Below are 23,620 nucleotides of genomic sequence, written 5' to 3'. Positions count from 1 at the left end.
TCCCAAACTGTTTTATTAAAAACTTACAACCATTTTCCATTCCCATTATCTATATGGGATAGCACCTTCACCTTCATTAATTTTTCTCCCAATTTCTATTTATTTGTTAGGAAAATGCCATTTCATTTTTTGCAATTTATATTTTTTATTATGAGTTAAAATGCTTTTTATGTCCATCTAGCCATTTTCATTTTCTCTTCCATAAAATATTTGCTATGTCTTTTACTTGCATTTTTATTATATTTTCCCAACTTGCCTCCTACACTTATTTTTCTTTTTAAAATTCTCTAACTTTATGACCAAAGTATCACATTTTAGAAAGACAATATCATAGTAACTGGATTCTACTGATAGTTTGATGCCTTTCACATCAATTTGATACATGCTCTTTATAGATTTAGGACAGTAGTCCTTTGATTTGTTTGTTGCTAATATTTTCCTGGTTTATTTGCCTTTGTACTTGGCTTGTGATACATTCTATGTGAAAAACAAAACAAAAACCTTGAATTGTATGTAGATGAACCTTTAAAAAAAAATTTTTTTACTGTTTATTTATTTTTGAGAGAGGGGGAGACACAGCATGAGCAGGGGAGGGGCAGAGAGAGAGGGAGACACAGAAACAGAAGCAAGCTCCAGGCTCTGAGCTGTCAGCACAGAGCCAGACATGAGGCTTGAACTCAGACCGTGAGATCATGACCTGAGCCAAAGTCGGATGCTAAACTGACTGAGCCACCCAGGTGCCCCCAAGTTTAATTAAGTAATCTCTATGCCCAATGTGGGGCTTGAACTCACAACACCAAGATCAAGAATTGCATGTTCTACCAACCGAGCCAGCCAGGTGCCTTGTAGGTGGATGAATCTTAATCATACTCTTGGAGAATCCTCTAATGATTAGAAATTCACATATCTATTTTTCTGTGGTTTCATTTTCTTATAAAATGAAAAAAATTCACCCATGACTATGTTTCTGTATCAAAATGTACCAAAATCTTTCCAACTTCAAGGTCTTCACTGAGGCCCCTGATCACCTTGCTCCCACTCATTCTCCTCCCTACAACCTGTTCACCCAACAGACTCCTCCTGCATCATCCATCTAAATCAGGTTCCTACTGCTACACTTGACCAAAGCTCCCGTGTCCTTTATGGAATTCATAATAACCTTCAATTACATATTCCGTTGTGTGGTTATTTAACACCTGACCCCTCTTCCCACCACAGTGTTCTAAATTCTGTAAAGGCAGTGACAACATTATTCTTTTTCCTGCAGAGTAGCCACATCCTAATATATATATAATGCCAGGTACTATATATGTATATGTGTACATGTATATATATATATATGTACACATATATATACACACTGTATATATATAGTATATACCATATATATTTCTATGTATATAATATATAATATTAATATATAATATAATAATATATAATATAATAATGATATAATATATAATAATATATATGGGAATATATATATATATATAGAAAGAGAGAGAGAATTTAAAATAAATATTAAAGTTTAAGTGAACCACGAACTTCCTCCACTCTCTGCCCTCCCACATACTAAGTTACACACATATTTACTCAAACAATACCACACAGCACCTTCCTCCACTGTACGTCTGGGAGAGAATGTTCCCTCCTCCCACCCAAGGCTAATGCATCCACCTGTGTTTTGTACAGCACCCCCTTCTTCCTCTCTGAGAAATCGGCCTCACCAGTAATCTTCTCCCTGAAGTATTCTCTCCCTCCATCTCCACTGTCCTTCCCTCTTAGCATATAACACCTACTCAAAAACCATCCACTTCAACACACAAATATACCAAAACCTGTCCCTTCTGATCTTTCATTCCCTGCTACAATTTTAAAAATCAATTTTATTACCATACGATTTACATATGACAAAATTTACCCATTCTAAGTGTACAAATTGGTGACTTTTGATGACTGTATATGTTCCTAGAGTGGCCACAGTGGAAATACAGAACATTTCCATCACTGCCCCAGTGTCTTTCTGCCCTTCCTGGCCAACTTTCTCATGCCCTCAATCGGCCCCAGCACCAAGCAGCCATGACTCTGCTTTCTGCCACTGTACATTACATCTCTCTCTTTCAGAGTTTCATATAAATGGAATCACACTGTAGTTGCCTTTTGTCCCTGACTTCTTTCTCTCAACGTAGTGTCTAGGATGCATCCATGTTGTTGGGTGTATGAGCAGTTTGCTCTTCTTACTGCCAGTGGTAGTCTGCTCTCAGGGTCTACTGCAATTTGTTTATCCACTCACCCATTGATGGATGTTTAGGTTGTTTTAAGGTTCAGGTATTATAAATCAAGCTACAGTTAACATTTGTATACAAGTCTTTGTGTGAACATATGCTTATGTCTTCACCACTTTAGGGTAAATACATAGAAATGTAATGGCTGGGTTATATGATTAAGTGTATTTTTAACTTTTTAATCAACTATCAAACTATTTTCCAAAGTGGTTGTACCATTTCACATTCCCACCAGCACTTTATGAGAGGTCCAGTGGCTCCAAATCCTCACCAACACTTGGTATGTCAGTTTCTAAATTGGAGGAATCCTAATGGGTCTAATTGTCTATTATATACCTTCTTGGGTTGAGCATCTATTCAAATATTTTGCTCATTTTGAAAACTTAGGTGATAAGTCTTACTTGAATTTTGAGTTATTTACATACTTTAGATACAAGTCCTTTTTCAGGTATTTTTTATAAATATTTTCTCCCAGTCTGTGATGTGCCTTTTCATTTTCATAACAGAGTCTTTTGAAGAGCAAAAGATTTAGATTTTGGTGAAATACAATTTATTTTTTTCTTTTATGGTTCAAACTTATGTGACCTATTTAAGAAATTTTTTGCTTAACCCAAGATCATTAAGATTTTCTCCCATGTTTCTTTTAGGAAGTTCTATAGTTTTCCTTTATATTTAGGTCTATGATCTATTTTAAGTTAATTTTTGTGAGTGGTATGATGTAAGGGTTGAGGTTTCTTTTTTACATATGATTATACAGTTGTTTCAGCATTATTTTTCAAAATACTATCTTTTCTACCACTGAAACACTTTGCAAATCATTTGACCACAGATACATGGATCTATTTATGGACTTTTTATTCTGTTTTGTTGGTCTATGTGTTTCACCTTATGCCAATACTATCTTGATTAATAAGGCTTTGTAGGAAGTCTTGAAATTAGATAGTGTAAATGTTCCAATTTTGTTCTTCTTTTCCAAAATACTCTGGCTATTCTAGGTTTTTTGAATTTCTATATGGAGCTTAAAATCATTCTGTCGATTTCTACCCCAAAAAAGTCTGTGATTGTGATGGAGAGCAGACAAACTTTTTACAATATTGAGTATTTCAATCCATGAACATAGTATTTCTCTCCATTTATTTAGGCATCTTTAACTTATCTCAGTAATGTTTCTTAGGTTTTAAGTGTACATGTCTTGTACATATTTTATTTAATACATCTATGTGTTTCATGTTTTTAGTATTATTGTAAATTGTACTGTTTAAATTCTAATATCCAATGATTTGTTTCTAGAATGTAGCAATACAGTTTGGATCCTGTAACTTTGCTAAACTCCACTATTAATTATGGTATTTTTTTTTGTAGAGGCCTAAGGATTTTCTATGTATACAATCAAGTCAGTTATCAATAAAGACAGCTTTACTTCCTTTTTATCTGAATGTATTGTATTTCTTTTTATTTTCTTATTTTACTAATTAATTAATAAGGTGATATTAAATAGGATTGGTGAGAGTGGGCATTCTTGTCTAATTCTTGATCTAAGGAGAAAAGCATTCAAAATTCCACCATTAAGAATGATCATAGGGCACCTGGCTGGCTCAGTCAGTAGAGCATGTGACCTTTGATCTTGGGGCTGTTGGGTTTGAGCCCCATGTTGTGGGTAGACTTTACTTAAAAAGAAAAAGGTTTAAAAAAGAAAGAAATGATCATAGCTCTAAGTTGATCATAGATGGCCTTCATGACTTCAAAGGCATTCTCTGCATTTCCTAGTTTTATGAGAGTTTTTGTCATGAATAGTTGTTGCATTTTTTAAAATGCTTTTTCTGCATCTATTTATCTGTGCCTCTAGATTTGGGACTGGGATGAGAGTCCCAGTTTGGACAGCACTGAATCTACTAGAAGACACTGAATGACATGGGAAAATATAACACACAAGTTTAGGGTTAGAGGCAGACAATCTTTGGTACTCTTTCCCCCAAATCTCTCCAAAGCTAACTGAAGTTTTCCAGTTAGAGAATTATTTATATCAATTGCAAATACTCCTGAAGCACTAAGGACTGATAATATAATCAATATGAACTTGATCAGATTTTTTTCCTAACCTTAAACTGACAAAACACTGAGGAAATGGGAATGGGTGTCAAAGGTAACTTTGAAACCTAGTGCATGTGGAGATGAGCAGATTAAGATCGGCCACTAGAGTAGCAATACAAGAAAAGTTGAGAGATGTCACAAAAAGGAAGTGAGATGATACCATAGCATAGATACATTTTAAATTTTCATGGAGAAGCCTGGAGATAATCACCATGCCGTCGAAGTCCTGCTCTCCTACATTAATTCTTTCTTGAACAAGGACGGTTACAAACAAGAATTTTAAAATAAAATCATCCTCTAAGCTGTTTTGGGCAAGTATACCCAGTAACTACCTTGAAAGACTGAATCTTCATTCAGTTCACAACTATCTCTCAAGCCCACCTCTCACCAGTCAGACTGTCCAGCCAGCATTTCTCATGGTGTGTTTATAGAGCACTATTTCAGAGGAAGGTTAATAGTTACACACACACACACACACACACACACACACCCCAAACAACAACAATGCCATAAGCTTGGGGATCACTAGGCCAAACGTGTCTTTATATTAGAATTCAATAGAACCTCTGATATACAAATGAGCATACAAATTTCCAAAGGAATAATACAGCATATGGTGTTTTCTGTATTATTTAAGCTGGGAATAAAACTTCACTTCTTGGCTTCAGTTCTGGTGGAGTCAAGTGGTGTGGCAGAGATACTGCTAGACTTCAAGCCAGGAAACTTGGCTCAATGTCTAGTTCTTCTGACTAGTTGCTACGTCACTGGGGGTGCTTTATTAAAATGTCTGAGGGGCGCCTGGGTGGCTCAGTTGGTTAAGTGCTGACTCTTGATTTTGGCTCAGGTTACTGTTCGTGAGTTCAAGCCCTATGTCGGGCTCCGTGCTGACAGCACAGAACCTGTTTGGGATTCTCTCTCTCTCTCAAAATAAATAAATAAATAAATAAATAAATAAATAAGCATTTAAAAAACATGTCTGAGGGGCGCCTCGGTGGCTCAGTCAAGCATCCGACTTCAGCTCAGGTCATGATCTCAGAGTTCGTGAGTTTGAGCCCTGCGTCAGGCTCTGTGCTGACAGCTCAGAGCCTGGAGCCTGCTTCGCATTCTGTGTCTCCGTCTCTCTCTGCCCCTCCCCTGCTCACGCTCTGTCTCTGTCTCTGTTTCTCTCTCTCTCTCAAAAATAAACATTAAAAAAATAATAAAAAAACATGTCTGAATCTCTGTTTCTTCATCAATATAAAGATAATCCTCTAACTTACCTATAGGGCTAGTCATAAAGATTAAATTAGTTATTGGATGTGCTATCACCTGCTCAGTATCTCATGCCAAGTACACATGTGGTCTTTCAATTCCAAACTGCATCCTCTTAAAGAAAATACAGATTTAAAAATCCATTGTGAATTGTGTTAATTAGATTTTAAATGTTACATATAGTGATGGACCTAAAATGTTATAACCAATAAAGGGATATAAGTTGGCATTATACAGAAGGTACTTAATGTATACAACAAATGTAATAAACTGCCATCCACATTATCAAAATTGTCAGGAATTCTAGTTCCTGTGTGAGGGACAGAGTAACCAAAGTCCTTAAGAAAACAGGTTGTGAGTATAAAATAGAATAAAGACTGACCCATTCGTGGGAGAATATCAGAGAAATCGTAGCAAAACAGAAAATATCAAAAGAAAGAGGGCACTTTGAAGCAGCATAGCAAAGGGAAAAGACATTCCACCCAGTCAGGGTTCTTGCCTCATTTACTGGACACTTGACCTTGGGCAGTGAACGAAGACTGACTTGCTTTAATTGTGAAATGGAAACGACACGTCCCCTGTCTGGAGTCAGGGGCTGGATCAGATTCTCTTTCTCCACTTCTTAGTTCTGTATTCTCTTTACACAACTTTAATTTTTGATCTTGGCCCCATTGTCCAAAATTGCTCAGTTTTCAAAACAGCAAAATGGTAAGCACAAATACAAGATCCTGCTCCTAATTGTGTATGTAATTGCTGAGATTAAGTCCTGTGACTTAAAATTCTCTGACATTAATTCTAAAGCTCTCCATTTATTCCTTATTTCCACATAGTGTCTTATCTTGAACCTTAAGAGGAAGGCTTTAATCCTCCCAGCTTTAAACCAGGGCAGGAAGCCCTGGTGGGCGTTTTGGCAATGCAGTGAACCCGAAGGGAGCACCACTAGGTGGCGCTGAAGATCCGGCTGTAGAAGGAAAATCGGGATAAACCCCGCACCAGCGTTAATTTCCTCTGGGTCTACTGGCTGGCACGGGGCTGTTATTTCCTTTATTGTCAGGGATCTTGGGGATGTCTTGGCTTGAATCTAATGCAAACAGTCCCTCTGCAGTGCTCAGCAGTTGGTAAAGGGGGTCTTGGGCTTGGCAATAGTATCTCCCGGGTTATTTACAAAATCGCTAATGACCAGATCTTTCTGCCTCCTCCCAGAACCTTCCCTCAGTTCCCAGATCTGGGACCTATTCTGCTTCTTCAGCCATTCATTCATTCATTCATTCATTCAAATATTTATTGCATGCTCTTACATATCAGGCATACAGCCGGTAGTAATGTGGTTTGAGAGATCCAGAACATTAGAATTTTTTTTCTTAGTTGGCCAACAGCACCAAACCCAGGTATGGTGCCTCAGAGTGACTGCTCAGGCCGTGCACTGAGGGGGCCAAGTTGCTGGCAGCTGAGCTGTGTTCCCAGGAGGGAGCAGAGGAGGAAGTATCGTGGTTCTTGCATTTACAACCAGCCCATAACACCTTCCTCCTCCAGCACACTTACCTGTATGAAGGCAGCGTAGCCTCTCTGCCCGATAACCTGCATCTCAAGCTGACCTCAGCACGTTCTTTTTCTCATTAATGGAGCTATTGATATTTACTTTAACTCTATTACAATGTAGTCTTGGGTTGTTTTTTTTTTTAAGTAAAAAATCTGGGGAAGTGAAAATACTCTGTATGATAGCAGAATGATGGCAATATACCATCATACATTTGTCCAAACCCACACCAAGAGTGAACCTTAATGTAAACTACGGACATTGAGTGATTACAGTGTATCAATACAGGTTTATCAATCGTAACAAATGTACCATCCTGGTGAGTGGTATCGATAGTGGGGAACGCTCTGCATGTGTCAGGACAGAGAGTATATTGGAAATCTCTACCTTCTCTCAATTTTGTTGCAAACTTAATAAACTGATCTAAAAAATAAAACCTTTTTTAAAAAGTCTATTGGGAATTCATTTATAATGGAATAGTATTCAGCAATAAAAAGAAATGAGTTATCCCGCTATCGATGAAAATACATGGAAGAATTTTATATGCATATTACTAAGGGAAACAAGCCAATCTGAAAAGGATACACACTATATGATTCCAACCATACGACATCTGGAAAAGACAAAGCGATGGAGACTATAAAAAGATCAATGATTGTCAGGGGTTGAGGGAGAGGGAGGACGAGATGAACACATACACAAAGGGGATTTTTAGGGCAGTGGAACCATTCTGTATGATCCTCTAACAGTGGATACATGTCATAACACGTTTGTCGAAGCCCATATAATGTACAATACAAAGAATAAACTCTAATGTCAACCAGAGACTTTAGTTAATAGTTATACATCAATATTGGCATATCAATTGTAACTAATTGATTCAAGAAGTTAACAGGAGGGGGAACTGCAGAGGGAGTAAGGGTTTATGGGAACGTCTTGCACTTTCTATGCAATTTTGCTGTAAACCTAAAACTGCACCCCCAAAATAGTCTATTAATCTTTTAAGTCTGTTTGGAAAGACCTCATATTTATATGACGCTTTGTAATTTTCAGATCAATCCACTTGATTCTCACAAGAGCACTGTAAGATGTAAAGGATTGGTTTTGTCCCACGTTTGCAGATATATGGACATGGAGGGCAAGGGAATCAAGTGACTTCTCAAGTTCATGCAGCTAAGTAAACAGCAAGGCAAGGACTTGAACCCATGTCTTCCTGCTGCAGATCCAGAGCACTTTTCTCTCTATTCTAAGTACTTACAAGCAAGGAAAATAATACCAGTCCTCTGTACTCTCCAGTGACTTTCCTTTCTTTCTCCCAGGGTTTTGGAGTCAAACTCAATAGAGATATACACTGTAAATTACAGTTCAAGATTTCGGTCTGTGGCTATTCGATACAATGTAGTACAAGGATTTCACGTGTAAAACAGCAACTTTAACTTTTTTCCTACCAATTATTTCCTCCAGTGTCTTTTGAAATCTTAGCTTCCTCTCCACTTTCAGGATACTCCATAGAACAAGAATGAAAGCAGAGATGAGCGACAAGAATCTGGGGACATTTTTACAGAATATAGCACTGAGAATGTGGGATTTTTTCCCCTTAAAGAGCCACAGCAGCTTGGGATGAAAGGGGAGCCTTCTAGGGGGCATCATTGTCCCAGAGCAAATCAGCACCAGCTGTCCAACTGCACAGAGAGAACCTTTGACAGCGACACCTTGTGGTAATGAGAATTAATAGCAGTAAAAGAGGAGACTAATTTGCTCTCTTGGGTATGGAGATCAGACTGACTCCTCTTGAGACTGTGCAAACCTCCTCCAGAATTCCTTGACATGGCTGGGGGGAGGGGAGTAAAAATTCCCAAGAGAGGCATCTGTTTTCAGCTAAGTAATCATTTAGACATTTGAGCAATAAATTAGAAAAACAAAAGAGGAAAGACCTATGGAGGGGCAGAGAGAGAAGGTGGTCATCTACAAACCCAGGAGAGAGGCCTTAGGAGAAACCAAACCTGCCAGCACCTTAATTCCGACTTCCAGCCTCCAGAACTGTGAGAAGATAATTTCTGTTGCTTAAGCCACCCAGTCTATGATATTTTGTTACAACAGCCCTAACAATCCAATACAGGCATATAGTAGGCACTCAGTAAAGTTGAAGGGATAAATGAATTCTGCAATTAAAAATTCACAATTGGTAAATACTAGGAAGGATAAATAAATGTTGCTGGGAACAAATAATAACGTGACCTGACCTACTCTGGGACAATGGGGAGGGCTGATCCAAAGAAGTGATATTTAGGTCGAGGTCAGGAAGAAGGTGTTAAAGGTCAGGAAAAAGCCTTCCACACGCAGAAGGAAGTAGCATGGGCAAAGGCCCTGAGGTGGAAAGGAACACAGTGTGGTTTTGGATTTGGAAGGCAGTACAGAGAGAAGAAGAGGGAGACAGGTTCTGGAAGAGGCTGGTGAGGCAGCTCAGAACCTGACCAGATAGGGCCTTTCAGGCCATGTCAAGGAGTATGGAGTCATGGCAATCCATTTTAATTACGGGAGTGACAGGAACATATTTGTGTGGCAACAAGATTCCTCTGGCTGCTGTGTGGAGACTGCAGGGTGGGGTGGGGTGGGGTGGAAAGGGGTGGAGAAAGGCTGGATTTGGAGAGACCAGGAGTCCACAGGAGGCAAAGTAGGACATTGCGGCTTGAACTAGGGTGATGGAAGCAGAGGTGAATGGGTAACTCCAAAAGATATTTAGAAAGATATGCAAAAAAGAAAACAGCTGGATCCTCACCCTCAGAAACCTTACTTTTCCTGAGCACGGAAAGCCATGGGGAAGGTAGGAGTGGTAGTAGGGAAGGGAAGGAATAAATAGGAAGACAAAGAAGTAGAATCTGGTCTAATAAAACCTGCAAGTGTTAGAAAGGGATTTCTGAGAGGAGATAATCTAAGACTTGGGGGAAGATGAAAACCAGGATCATCCTGCTAACACTGCTGGTTTGATTATTTTACAAAATCCCCTTGGTAACACTGGAGCCACGACACATATTGGTTCGCCACTGGAAATAATCATATTTTGCATTAATAGTTTTGGCTTTCAGCTCATCTTCATGCACTTTTGGATCTGATTTTTTTTTCTGTTTGACAGATTGCACTCTTGGTTGCCTTTTAATTATTGAATCGCTGTTCTTTATCTGCAGTCTTCGACTAGTAACCTTATTATAACAATTGCCCAAGACTCAGAACTGAACAGTGCACAATAAAAATCCACAATAATAAAAATGCTTAAATTAAATAAAAATCTCCCAACAAGTAGCAGAGCATGCTGGAATGGATTGTATGAGTCACCGATTGTATGAATGATTTATTTTGGAAGTTATATCAGCTAAAGAAAAGCATATTTTGATCCTAACATTCAATACCCAGGCCTAATACACTCATCACAAAGCCTCTGAATGAAATAGCCTCATGCAAGATTATCAGCCTATAAATAACATCCTAATAGTCTGTTTGTATTTATGACTACTGTTTTTAAAAATAGTTACTAGGGACTTTCATAGTTGTTGAGTATTGCTTTGCACTGTCCCATACCCATACATGTTTGTAACTCTGTGCACACGTGTGTGTGTGTGTGTGTGTGTGTGTGTGGTGCGCTCACTAAAATAGTCATACTGTGATACACAGGCTAGAATCTGCTTCTCTTTCTTAATTTTAAAGAAGAATAGGAAAAGAAAAAAGTCTCATAGAACATTAAAGAAAAATCTCAATTTTGTGACTTGAGAATGCAGGATGGTTTTACGAATAGAACTAGAAAGTTATGTTCTAAATTCCATTCCTCCTTTACCGCAGCAGCAAAAAGGAACCACTTGGCTAGAGAGTTGATCAGGCACTTTACAAAAGAGGAGATCAAATGGCCCATAATCATATGAAAAGTTACTCGACCCCCTTAAGAATCAAAGACACGCATGTTGAAATACAAATGAGATACCATGACAGAATGGCTATAATTAAACAGACTGATGATGCCAGGCGATGATGATGACGTAGAGCAAGGGGAACCCTCCTGCATACCTGGTAGAGGTATAACTGGTCCAACCACACTAGAAAACTCTTGGAAATACCTATAAAAGGTGAACATAGACATACCCAGTGTCTATGTATATTCCTATAGGTAGTATAGGAATATACTATATTGTATTAATTTTCATTGTATTAATTTTCTATTGCTGCCGTGACAAATTACCATGAACTTAGGGGCTTGAAAAAACAAGTTTGTCATCTTAAGAACTTCAAAGAAAATTTCACTGTCATAGAAAATCTCCGGAGTGAATAAGTACATCAAAAATTACCTATTACACCCATATCTGCCCTTGGCTATGACAAAGGCCGTAAAGAATGGGTCTCAAAGGGGAACTTCAGAAAATGATATTCCGAAAGACATTTTCCTGTGGATCGCATGTGACATCTCTCTGAAGGATCGGGGGCAGGTTTCCAGATACTGAGCGTCTTTGCTAAGTGTCTCTTTCCATTCCCTAGGGGAAGGAGTGGTCTTTGTTGCTCTCCCTATTACTATGAATTCTTATGTTGTGTTATTTTTAAAAAGTAAAGCCTTTAAGTACTTTTTGAATGAAACAAGATTTTACTTGAAAGATGGGTCATACATAGTATCATTTCAATGAGTTAAGCATACGGCAATTTCCATATGCTTCTACATGTAAGTTTACAGACACTTATATCCTAATGAAAGAAGATGTTACCTGAAACAGTGATTACACACAGCATAGTTTCAGTGAGTTAAGCACAGGGCTATTCCCATACAACATTATTATTAGCCAATAATATGGGCTAATCCCATATTATTACGATTTTAATAATAAAAAGCAATGACCCTCTCCCACCTCCCTCTGCCGGGTCTGCACCAATATTCCAGAGCCAGCAAGGGACTGTCTGTTGCTTGAGAGACACTCAGCAGGAGGTGGGCTGAGCACATGGCTAAACTCTCCCAGCATCAGGGGCCAACCTCTTCCTAATTTCTCTTGGGGCCACGCGTTCTCATGAAGTCCATCAGGTTAGAAGTTCTCACCTTCTCCCCCCAACAAGGAGATACTTAGCAAATCCTAGCAGTGGTGTTTTTTTTTTCTCTTTCAATCGAATGAGATCTAAAAATTCCATCACATGAAAAAAAAATGCCATCATGTGATTTGAAACCACAGAAAATAATAGTAATAGGGGAGTTGCCATGATATTATGGTCGGCTTCTATCTTTTGCATTCAGTGTCGCTGCCTGTCTGTGGGTTGCATTTGCTCTGCTCACGATGTGTCATTGCAGTTAGCTAACCCATGGCGGAGCAGAAGAGAATTCCTGGTGAATTTTAGTTGATGTGCAAGTGGGAGGCATATGCTGCTTGCTAAGTGTCTGACAGATGTATGATGTTGTAGAGGTGAGAGTCACTAGGTAGCAGTGACCTGCACCACGGAGGCGGGGCTTGTTTCTGAGCAACTGGGAGGGATTTTCTCCTCCCCAATGCTAATTAATCTGTAGGAGCAAGAGATCAGATGAGAATCATAGTATTCAATGCCTCTTATTTCCAAGGCTGTGGTTGAGGGAATGGTCGTCAACCTATTCCCTTTGAAGTGCAAAAAAACCCTTTAAATACTTTTTTAAAAATGGCTTATCTTATAGTTCTGCAGTTCAGAAGTTTGAAAAGGCTCTCCTGGGCTAAAATCAAGGTTTCGGCAAGGCTGTGTTCTTTCTGGAGACTCTAGGGAAGAATCCTTGATTATGTCAGCATCCGGAGGCTGCCCATAGTCCTTGGTGGACGGTCCCAAATCCAGCAACAGTGGGCGAATTCTCACATGTATCACTCTGACCTCTTCTGCCCCCACTTCCCCATTTAAGGACTCGTGATTACATTGGGCCCAGCCAGGTCTTCGAGGATTATCATCTTCCTGTCTCAAGCTGATTAGCAAATTTACTTTCATTTGCCACCTTACTTCCCCTTTGCCATGAAATGTAACATATTCATAGGTTCTGGGGATCCAGATGTAGACATCTTTGGGGGACTATTATTCTGCCTACCACAATGGCCAACAGCCATGCACGCATGTGTACATCAAAAGACACGTATAAGGATGTTTAGAGCAGTGTTGTCTTTATTGGCCAAAAGCTGGAAATACCCCAAATGTACATCCACAGTAGAATGGATTGTTATATATTGTATATTGCGGTATGTTCATAAAACAGAATCCTTTACAGCAATGAAATAAATGAGTCACAACTTCATGCTACAGCTTAAATGGACCTCACATAATGTTAATCAAGAAGCCAGACACAAAATAAAGCATATGGCAGGATTCCATTTATGCAGTTTAAAAACAGGCAAACTTGCCAATTATACCTCAATAAAGCTGAAAAAGAAAAAAACCAACAATAGGCAAACCGTGCTAGAAGTCAAGGCAGTCATTAGATTTAAGGAAGAAGAGGAAAGGTAATGACAGTGAAGGACTGGGCCTTCTGGATGCTTCTGGACACTTCTGGATGCTTCTAGGTCATGTTCTCATTCTTGATCTGGGTGGTTACATGAGTGTGTTCATTTTATGAAAATTCCTTGAGCTATACAGGTAAGATTTGCATGCTTTTCACATCTGTGTCGATAAAAAGGTTTAAGAAAATGGTTCCCCTCCTTATTAAATATTTTTTACCTATTGTTCTCATCTGTCATGGGGCAGCCCTGTGGAAAAGTCCATATGGTGGAGCTTAGAAGCATGTGATCTATGGCGCCTCGGAATGGCTACACCAATGAGTTTCCAAGTGGCCCTCTGCGCTTTCAGGTAAGACTGCAGCCTTCAGGGGCCATTGTGCCAGAGGCATCAGCTAAACCACTCCCAGAGCCCTGACCAGCAAGAATCATGACATAATAGATGTTTGCTGTTTTAAATCACTAAGTGTTGGGGATAATTGGTTAGTCGGCAATGGATCCCCAATAAGGAACCACGCGGTACTATTCCCCCTTAGCAGAGATCTGTGGGAGAGGCCAGGCTTGTACAGTTCACATCCCCTCGTGAGAGCAAGTGTGGTGCTGAGTGGAAAGTCAGCTCCTTGAAGGCAGTGCCCACCATGGGGTGTAAGGGACAGGTTTAGTATGCAAACCACATTTGTTGGTCAAAGAGCAACAATACCTTAGTGACAAAAGCAGACAGAAGACAGCCACCACGTGTCACAACAGCCATGTCTAGACATCCCGTCACAAACATTGGTAGCAGCAATAAAGCTTCTGTTGGCTAAGATTCCTACATGACCCAGATATGCATGCCAGGGCATGGATTCCTTTCCCGGGACACTTCAAATGAACTCTTCTTCTCCTTCTATTACAGCAACCAGTGATTCCCGATTCAACCCCTATGATGGATACTAAAGACTTTCTTGGAACAGTTGTCTTGAGGAACGCCTCCCAAGTGAGGGACACAAGTGAGTTCTGGGAAGTCACACTTCTCTTCACCTGCTCCAAGTCTGGCCCATTCGGTCAAGTAACTGAGATCTGCCATTGGCTGCCATGTCTTCCCAGCTGCACCCCCTACAACCCATCTCCCAAGGGGGCGTGAAACCTCCTCCAGGCCAACTTGTTCAAAGATGTTGTGGGTATATGTCATTGAACCCAGTCACATGCTTTCATAAGGATATCTCCAACCACATCATATGTACCACAGCCAGACCAAGCTGGCTAGCTTTCTAAGATGGGTATTTTGCCTCATGCACCCTCTGTAGCATCACACACAACAGCAGGTTGGTCACATGCACCCTTGAACTCACATCAGGAGCCACAGAGATGCATATGTGCAGAAGGAAGCTTGTTTCTACAGTTCACTCAGATGTGATTTTCCCTTTCCTGTAACTTATCTGCTCTATGTTATCAGTCCCTCATCCCAATGGGTAACTATGAAGAGAAACAAAACTAAAACATTATCAGTGTGTATTTCACAAACTACTTTGCTTTAAGTGACCTTTTAGAATATATCACCTAGCCTCTTTGTGGTATAAAGCTCAGTTGTTCAGATGTCCTTCAAACCCAGTTCCCTTAAAGGATGGTGTGTGGGAAGGTAGCCAGTATTCAGAGCCTTATGGTAACAAATTGGGGGGGGCAGGAAACTGGAACCTTCAGTTGAGTCATTTCACTCAAAAAATATTGATCAAGCACCTACTATGTTCCAGGCAGTGCTCCAGGTGCTGGATATACAGCAATGAACAAAAGAAAGCTTTTTGCCCACTGGCCTTCTGGATCTTACATTCTGCCAGATATGTGGCAGATAATAAATGGACATAATATGTGCTGTGTCAGGAAGATAGGGATATGGAGGGTCAGAGGCAGGCGAAAGGAAATCGTGCAGGCGGGGCAGTTGTTATCCCATAAAGGGAAGGCCTTATTAATAAGATGATTTTAGAAGCAGAGTCCTGGAGACAGCGAGGGACCAATTCTGGGAAGGCAAGGGTGGGCATCATGTATTGGAGAAGTGTAGGGCATCCTGGATGGCTGGACTAAATGCACAGGCAGCCTGATCGTGGTGCATCTGGTGGACAGTGGTAAAGAGTTTTGCTTTTACCCTGAACGAGATGAGAAGCCTTTGGAGGATCTGGAACAGGGAAGCAGCTTACATGTTTACAGCTGCACCCGCGGCTGTCGTGTGCAGAGCAGACGGGAAGCAAGAGTGGGTAAGGCGGGCGCGTTAGGGGGTGACTGCAAAACCCCTGGTGAGGAGGGTTGAGGGTGCTGGAGAGCAGAATAGTAGCACCAGCGGGACTTACCAATGGCTCAAGGAAGAGCTAGGACTGGACACACGTAGTTGAGGTCTGTAGTGTACAAAAATGCTTAAAGCCATGACATTGGACAGTATCACTGAGGGAGTTGAGAACAGAAAGAATGCCAGAGTTTAGAGATAAAGAGGAATCTGCAAAGGGGACTTAGAAAGAGTCCAGTGACAGCCATTTGCCTAGTCTCAATGTCCTGCCATGCCCATGTTGTCCTCCAACCCCCAGCTCTGTATGCCCCCAGCACTCTCCCTTCCTTTTTCTCAGCGAGGTGAAAACCCCAGACGCTGTGCTCTTCCTGGTCTGGCCATGGGGGGCCAGAGTACTGCCTCTGACCCCTTCATCTGGCTACCTCCTCAGCCAATGCCTGGCAACTGCTCTTTTGTCATCTTGCATAGATGGGATTTCAGCTGGGAACTGACAGTGTCCTCTAAGATGTGCCCAAGCACCTGTGCCACAGGCCCTGGCGACAAAAGCCCTTCACTTTAATATTCTCAGGTTCCTCCATAACTACCTGTTTCTCTACTGTTTCTCTCCCCGTCCTCCACCTACACACATATATATACACGCACACAAGCGCATATGCATGCACACGCACACATCAGGGTCCTGTCCCTAAGAAGGGGTGACAAGAACCTATATGACCTCAGGTCCTAGCTCAATCTCTTCTGGCCCTCCATACCCTCCTTTTAAGCATCCACTGGATAGGTCTTCTCTCTGATGTGGACCTTCCTTTTCTAAAACCTACCCATCTACCAACTAGGCATGGCTCTCCATATATCAGAGGAGGAGTTTGAGAATTTAGAAATCCCTATTGTCTTTCTGCAGTGCCTAGCTTCCAAGTCCAAGCTCTTGATTAAGAGAGATTTAATGCCCAAAGGTATCAGTTGCCCCTTATTTCTTCCCACCTTCTCCCTCCCCGGGGCAGTAAACACTTTCAGACTTGGGGTCGGAAATAAATCTGAAAGTAATAAGGTTTAAAGGAGAAACAAAAATAAGTCGTTTTTAATATTTTCAAAATATGATTCCATTCTCAACTCAACCATCTACCACTCAGACACGATTTTTAAACATTTTTAACGTGCAAGTTCCCCACCTCACCCCCACTTGAACTTGGAGTCACGTGCAGAGAGAGGCACAGAATGTTTAGCTGTATGGGCAGCAGAGGAAAGCACAGGGGGAGTTGCTACTGAGCCCAGCGAAGATTTAGCACATTGATTTTCCCCCCTTTATTTTCTCTCGGCACTGTGGTTTGTGATTGAGTGGGGAGGTTGGGGAGGACAGCCAAAGCTTTTAAAGGTGCCAATACTTTAGCAAGAAATAAGGAATAGTGGCTGTTAAAAGAGCCTAGATTCTCCACTCTACCCTCCTGTGCCTCATTTTTCTTTTCCTCTTTCTACTTTCTTAGATGACCCTGCCTGTCAGTGAAGTGACTAACAGCTTTGGTGAAAGGAGAGGAGAGGGAGGGTTTGGGGGAGGGCTCAGAGCGGGAGTCGGGAGTCGTGGGTCCTGCATTCGACCGGTTATCCCACCTTGAGCCGGTCACTGCCCAGCTCCCCGGTTCTGGTCTTCCTTCCTCCACGTGCTCTTTCATTGCTGCATCCATTGAATCTTTCAGGAGGGTCTATTGTGTGCCAGGCACTCTGCGTGCCACTGGGACAAAGCGGACATGGGCCCTGCCCTCAGAAAGCTTACACTCCAGGAAGGCAGCAACCAAGAGAATGGCAAGAAATAAATATGATGTGACAACAGGTAATGAAAAGTGCCGCAAAGGAAAATGACACCACGCCATGAAAGAGAATCACCGGGCAGGGGCTTCCGACTTTAGACGGGAGTCAGGGACAGATTCTCTGAGAGGCGATGCTTAAATGGGGGCCGGAGGATGGCGTGAAATGGAGGCGAGACCCAGATCACCCCCACAGGAACAGGCCGCCAAGGAAAGCAAGAGATCATGATGAAAAGAGCTCAGGTGGACTCCTCAAACCCAGCAGAACAGGTTGGGGAGCGACTTGTACATTTTCTGTCATGCTTATTCATTAGTGTCAATCTGTTCAAGTCTGCTATTTTTTGGGGAAAAAAATTGAACTTTCTAAATTTAAAAAAAATCGTGAACGATGCTATAATTAGGATCTAAAATACTTCTTAAAACAAAAGTCAGAAAGCACAGATACTTGTGAAATTAACTCTCTTCCTCGTTTTCAGGGAAAAGAACAGAACAAAACAGACTAAGTCCCTCTTCTCATGAAGATTATCTGTGGCCTGAGTGAGACAGTCAATAAACACATCAATAGGCAATGGGTCTGTTTGCCTTCGGTGATGAAGAAATAAAGAAGAGAAATAAGGCAGAGAGAGGGGACAGAGACTGACTCATGGGGGTCAGGGTTCCTACATGATAAATAGATGAAGATTATATTTTTTTAAAAAAAATTTTTTTTAACGTTTCTTTATTTTTGAGACAGAGAGAGACAGAGCATGAACAGGGGAGGGGCAGAGAGAGAGGGGACACAGAATCCGAAACAGGCTCCAGGCTCTGAGCGGTCAGCACAGAGCCCGACGCGGGGCTCGAACTCACGGACCGTGAGATCATGACCTGAGCTGAAGTCGGACGCTTAACCGACCAAGCCACCCAGGCGCCCTGATGAAGATTATATTTGAACAGAGACCTGAAGGACAGAAGAGGAAGAGTATTTCAGGCAGAGGGAACGGAAGATATTAAGGCTCTGAGGTGGTGGGGTGTTTGGTGCGTTCTAGAAACAGGAAGCTGGCATGCCCAGAATAGACTGAGAGGTGCCTTAGTCTGCAAACTCCCTGAGACAAAAATATGGGTCAAGTGGTTTATTCTGGAGGTGATCGGATGAAGCATTAAGAGAGAATGGGGAAGTGAACGAGGGAAGAAAGGCAAGCCAATAAACAGGACATGAATGAGTGGGTTACCACTGTGGGCTACTGAGATTCACCCCTGCTAGGGACCTCCGGGACTGTAAGGAATATGCTTCAGAACTACCCCAGTGAGCAGTCAGCAAGCTGGGTATGTGTCCAATTCCTGTCTCACTGACGAAGATGGCTTCTGGAACCTGCTCCTGAGGCCATACAGTACCTCCAGGCGGATGTAAGAAGGCCACTGGAGCACAAGACAGTGTCTGCAGTAACCTCTGGGCCACCCTGGGGCTGTGGGCAGGGCACTGGCAGTATCTGCTAGAGGGAACGGCATGATGAGATCAGAGAGGAGGTGGGGGCCCAGATCGCATAGGCCTGGTAGACCACGATAAGAACTTTAAATTTTATTTTCATCACGATGGCAAGCATTTGGAGAGTTCAAGCAACATTATCTGCTTTCCTTTCCATTTTTAAAGAAAAACCTGACGAATGTAGGAAAAACAAACATGGGGGGAGCAAGGATGGATGCAAGGAGACCAGTTAGAAGGCCTTTGCAATAATGTAGGCAAGATGTGGTGACAGTTGGATACAGGGTGGTAACAGCCTGATGGTAAGAGGTCGCTGATGTCGAAGGTGAAGCACACAGAATCTGCTAACGGATTAATAGTGGAGCATGAGAGAAAGAGGACAGTGAAGACTACGGCTTCTGGCCTGAGAAATGGGGAAAAGAGAACGGACACTGATAGAGATGGGGTGGGCTTGGGAAGAACTTTGGTCCTGCTATGTTTGGAATGCCTCCAAGTGGAAGATGTCCGAGCGAAGATGTGGATTAGGCAAGATGTCCACTTGGAACTTAACTCGTGCCTACCTGACCCACAGCGTGGGCCAATTAATTCCCTCCTGGCCAGCCCAGAGTCTTCTCATTCCTGGCATGAAACTGCATGAAGGGGGCTCAGTTGGTTAAGTGTCCAACTCTTGATTTTGGCTCAGGTCATGGCCCCAGGGTCATATGATTGAGCCCCACATTGGGCTCCGTGGTAGGCACGGAACCTGCCTGGGATTCTTTCTCCCTTAGCCCCTCCCCACCCCCCCACCCCCAGTTTTTTTTTTTTTTTTAATCTGGGCCCTTCCATCGTCACCCTACACTTCTGAATTGGTACCATTATTTTTTCCTCCGTTCTCATACTCCTTTCTCTACCCCTAAACAAAAGATGAACAGGTGACTAGGAAGTAAGTAGCCTATGCTTGGCGAATGACCGTTTTAATGCCTCCCTCCCCCTTACTTCCATTGGTTCCTTTCCAGTATCTCCTAAGCTACAGCAGAAATGCTAGCCTAAGATGTACCACAGCTTCAATAAATACCTCTCATGGCTTTGGTCCACTTCCGGCTAACCCAACAAGTCTCTGAGGACAAGGTTTCTCACGTGCAAGTACCTGTACGAGCATCTTCGTATGGGAAGAGAGCGTTCGGAACAGTGCAAACAAGTTATTTTTCCCTGGAAAGATACACTCATGCTATCTTAGGAAATAAACAATCTTTAAAGCTCAATGTTTTAACATAATACAAGTTTACTTCTTGCCCACATCACAGTCCATTGTTGGTCAGGCATCTCTCCTGGTGGTGACTCAAAGGTCCAGGATCCTCCATTGTATGTCTCCTGTTGCAGAGTCCTTCACTTCCAGCACTTGGGACATTTTACGGCCAGGTCTGGAAGCGGCATATGTCACTTCTGCCGACATTCTGTTAGCTAGCATTAAATCACACGGTTCCATCTATGGGCAGGTGAGGCTGAGTCATACAGTCTCCCTACGTGTCCACGGAGAAGTTGCAGGATTGGCGAGCATCTAGCCCGTCCCTGACACAAAAGGCTTATCCCTTCCAGTAAATTAATACATTGCCACTCTGGTTTTGTCCTTATTCTCTTGCCACTGGTATGGGTGAATCTACTTTGCAATGAGTGATAGCTCCCAGTGAACCAAAAAGATCAAGTTCCTGAATCTGCAAAGTTGAGGACCAAACCATGCTGACCCCGAAGTGCAGTCAACCCACGAAGTTCCTCCAACCACATCTCATCTGGAACACTGCCTACCGGACTCATCAGGGAATGACCAAGTACATTACCTGTGCTCTGTTTAATATGCCAATGAAGTGTGTCCTAAATTTCCTTATTTCTAGCATCTCATCCTAATTCCCCAGTTGAGCTAGGTTTCACTGCTGTCACGTGCTACCCATGGCTAGGGAGGTAGCAGAGGGAGTGATTCAAGAAAGAACAAAGAAAAGAAAGAGAGGGGAAGGCTATGCAGAGAAGATAAATGACAGAAAAGCCTGTGAATGACAGAAAAGAAGAGGCGCCAGAGGTGAAAGTCACACAGGAGAGAAAGGGGTGGGAGAGCAAAACAGCCAAAGGGCGAGAGCTTGGGAGAGGTGAAACTAAGGTGAGGGGGTGGGGTGGGGTGGGGTGGGATGGGGAGGAGAGCTGGCTGCGTAGAAAGGTGCCAAGGTGCCAGCGTGCTTTTAGGAGACCCGGGGCGCAGCCTGGGAAAGGTGCGGAGCTGTTACTACTCAGGCGCGTACAGCTCATTGGGCGCCCTGGTGCCCGAGCGCCCCCCATTGGGGGAGCTGAACGGCCTGGTCCACCAGCGGCGGAGCGGGCAGAGCAGGGGAGGGGAGGCTGGACAGGCTGGGAAGGAGGGGGAGCAGAGACTCCTGCGAGGGCCGGGCAAACTGCCCGTGCAGGAAAGATCAAGCAAGCCCCTTTGTGCTGGTCACGTGAGGTTTTTAGCCCCTGAAGACACTCTTAGCTCCCACTTTTCAGTCTCGGTTGGGAATAAATACACTGGCCCACCAAGAGAGGACGGGAGCGAGGCTGGTGTACCTCGTTCCCATGAGAGCTGCTCCCACGCCCCGCAGGCAGCGACTGGACCTACCTGGGCACACCCGGCCGCACCTGCCGCTGTTCTCCCGCAGCGCTGGCTGCCTCCTGGACTTTGTCCTGGATTTTGTTCCACGGCGCTGGAGAATCCCGGTCTGGGAACAGGAGGCCAAGAAGTGCGAGGTGGGGTGGAGCTGGCGGGGGTGGGGGCAGTAATTTGGGTGCTCGGGAGAGAGCTCCTCCCAAGGAGCAGCGATGGCCAAGGAATCAGCCACAAAGGATCAAACCCTCTTTCTGGCTTTCTGCTCTGAACGTTAGCCTCCGTCGTGTGCTTGGCAGCATTTTTCAGATCGCTGGCTGTTAGCAGACGGAGCATGTGCAGAAGAGGTAGAGCCGCTTAGGGGAAGCGCTCGAGGGTTGAGGAATCAAGTTCAGGCGCAGGTGGGGCGCGACGGGTACTGAAGGTCACTCCCTTCGGGGCAACTTCCCACAGCGGGGCATCCTAAGGGCCTCCAACCTCCGGCGACCTTTCACTCTTCCACTCCATCACGTCTGCCTCGATTTTACTTTTTCTTTTGTTGGATCTTTTGTGTGTCTTCTCCCTTGTTTTTTTCATCAGTCTGGGCCACACCTGAAACTTCTGGAAGTTACTAAGTCTACGGGGCATTTAGTAATAGGTTATCCCCAAGGCCATCCCAGATGAAGGCTCTTTTCTCCAGGCACCTTGGGGAACTTTCTTCTCTTACCATCAAGCCTCCTCGCCGCCAAACTCCACCCAAGCCAGTCAGTTAAAATGCTTAATTTACTTTACAGCTGTTTAAAGTAATGGAAAGGAACAGCTGATGTTCATAGTGCAGTTTTAAAGTAATACATTTGGCACTAGGAGCCACATAGGGAAACCACGTTATCGCTTCAGTTACATCTGAACCGTGGTATGTTCCTTTCACTCAACTATCTCCTTGGGGGTTGAATGCCCTTTCCAGGCACCCCCAGTTATCGTTCCGTCTTTGGTCCCTTTAGCCAGGTTCCCAGGATCTGGGGGAAGACCAGGTGTGATTGCTATCTCCCGGCTTGCACGCCTGCTTGCCTGCCTCTCCAAGGCTTCCAACCCAAGGCTCTGAAGTCCTCTGAACTCTCCAGGTCTGCCGAGCACCTTCTGGGCTCTGTTCTTACAGATCTGTTCTTCCTTTTAGTTCTCGCTATGCTTCTTCCTGTCCTTGCTCCTAGGGTTTCCTGGCCCTCCCTTCACTGGTACTCAGTTTGTTTTAGTGGCTCTCTAGCTTTCTGAAATAATTACACTAGAAAGTTCCCTTAGCTTGCCACAGCTCCAGCGCCTGGCCTTGGCAATACTGGTCTACCCTGGATGCCCATGTTACCTTGACCAATACGGCTCAGCAGGCTCCAGATGATGGCCAGTCCTAGCTGGGTTCTGCCTTACAAATAAACATTCATAAGAAGTTAAAGGCTTTTTGCTTTACAGGGGACACTGCTTCATTTCCAAGTGCAATCTCAGATTCTACTCAGGATACAGCCGTTGTGAGAGAAGATTGTGGAGCTAGGGTCCATAACTGGGATGTCTTTGAATCATAAAGCAGCTTCTGGACTCTCAGAGCTGTATTGGACCTTTGAGATCACCTAGTCCAGTGGTTTCCAGCAGAGACGGGGAAGACTGACAGAGGTGGATCATACCAGTGATAAGAGACAGTGTGCCCAAGCATCTGTAATGTACTGGGCAGGTCATCTGGAGAATGGCTCCAAGCCAGGCTGATCACCAGGATCACAGAGGAGCCGGACCACAGAGGCTGCCGCGGGGTGCAAGCTTCCCTTCTCTACTGGCTTTCTCTAAAGTGCTCATTTAATTTCTTGAAATTCTTTGTCCACTTGTTTTTGTGAAATTCTCTATCCCCTCTACCACTCC

General features: G+C 43.1%; 1 long non-coding RNA gene across 1 annotated transcript in view; it reads left to right on the top strand.

Annotated features, from left to right (window-relative positions):
* The window catches only part of LOC122235252, a 29,986-nt gene extending 12,136 nt beyond the window's left edge, over positions 1-17,850 (top strand). The window contains exons 3-5 of the long non-coding RNA XR_006213362.1: positions 13,879-13,980; positions 14,524-14,617; positions 17,571-17,850. This is a non-coding gene — a long non-coding RNA (uncharacterized LOC122235252). The remainder of the gene's footprint in view (positions 1-13,878; positions 13,981-14,523; positions 14,618-17,570) is intronic.
* Positions 17,851-23,620: the final 5,770 nt, after the last annotated feature.

This window comes from Panthera tigris, chromosome A2, assembly GCF_018350195.1.
Source record: "Panthera tigris isolate Pti1 chromosome A2, P.tigris_Pti1_mat1.1, whole genome shotgun sequence".
In the NCBI taxonomy this organism is placed as follows: Eukaryota; Metazoa; Chordata; class Mammalia; order Carnivora; family Felidae; genus Panthera; species Panthera tigris.
This window is presented reverse-complemented; position numbering and strand designations above follow the sequence as displayed.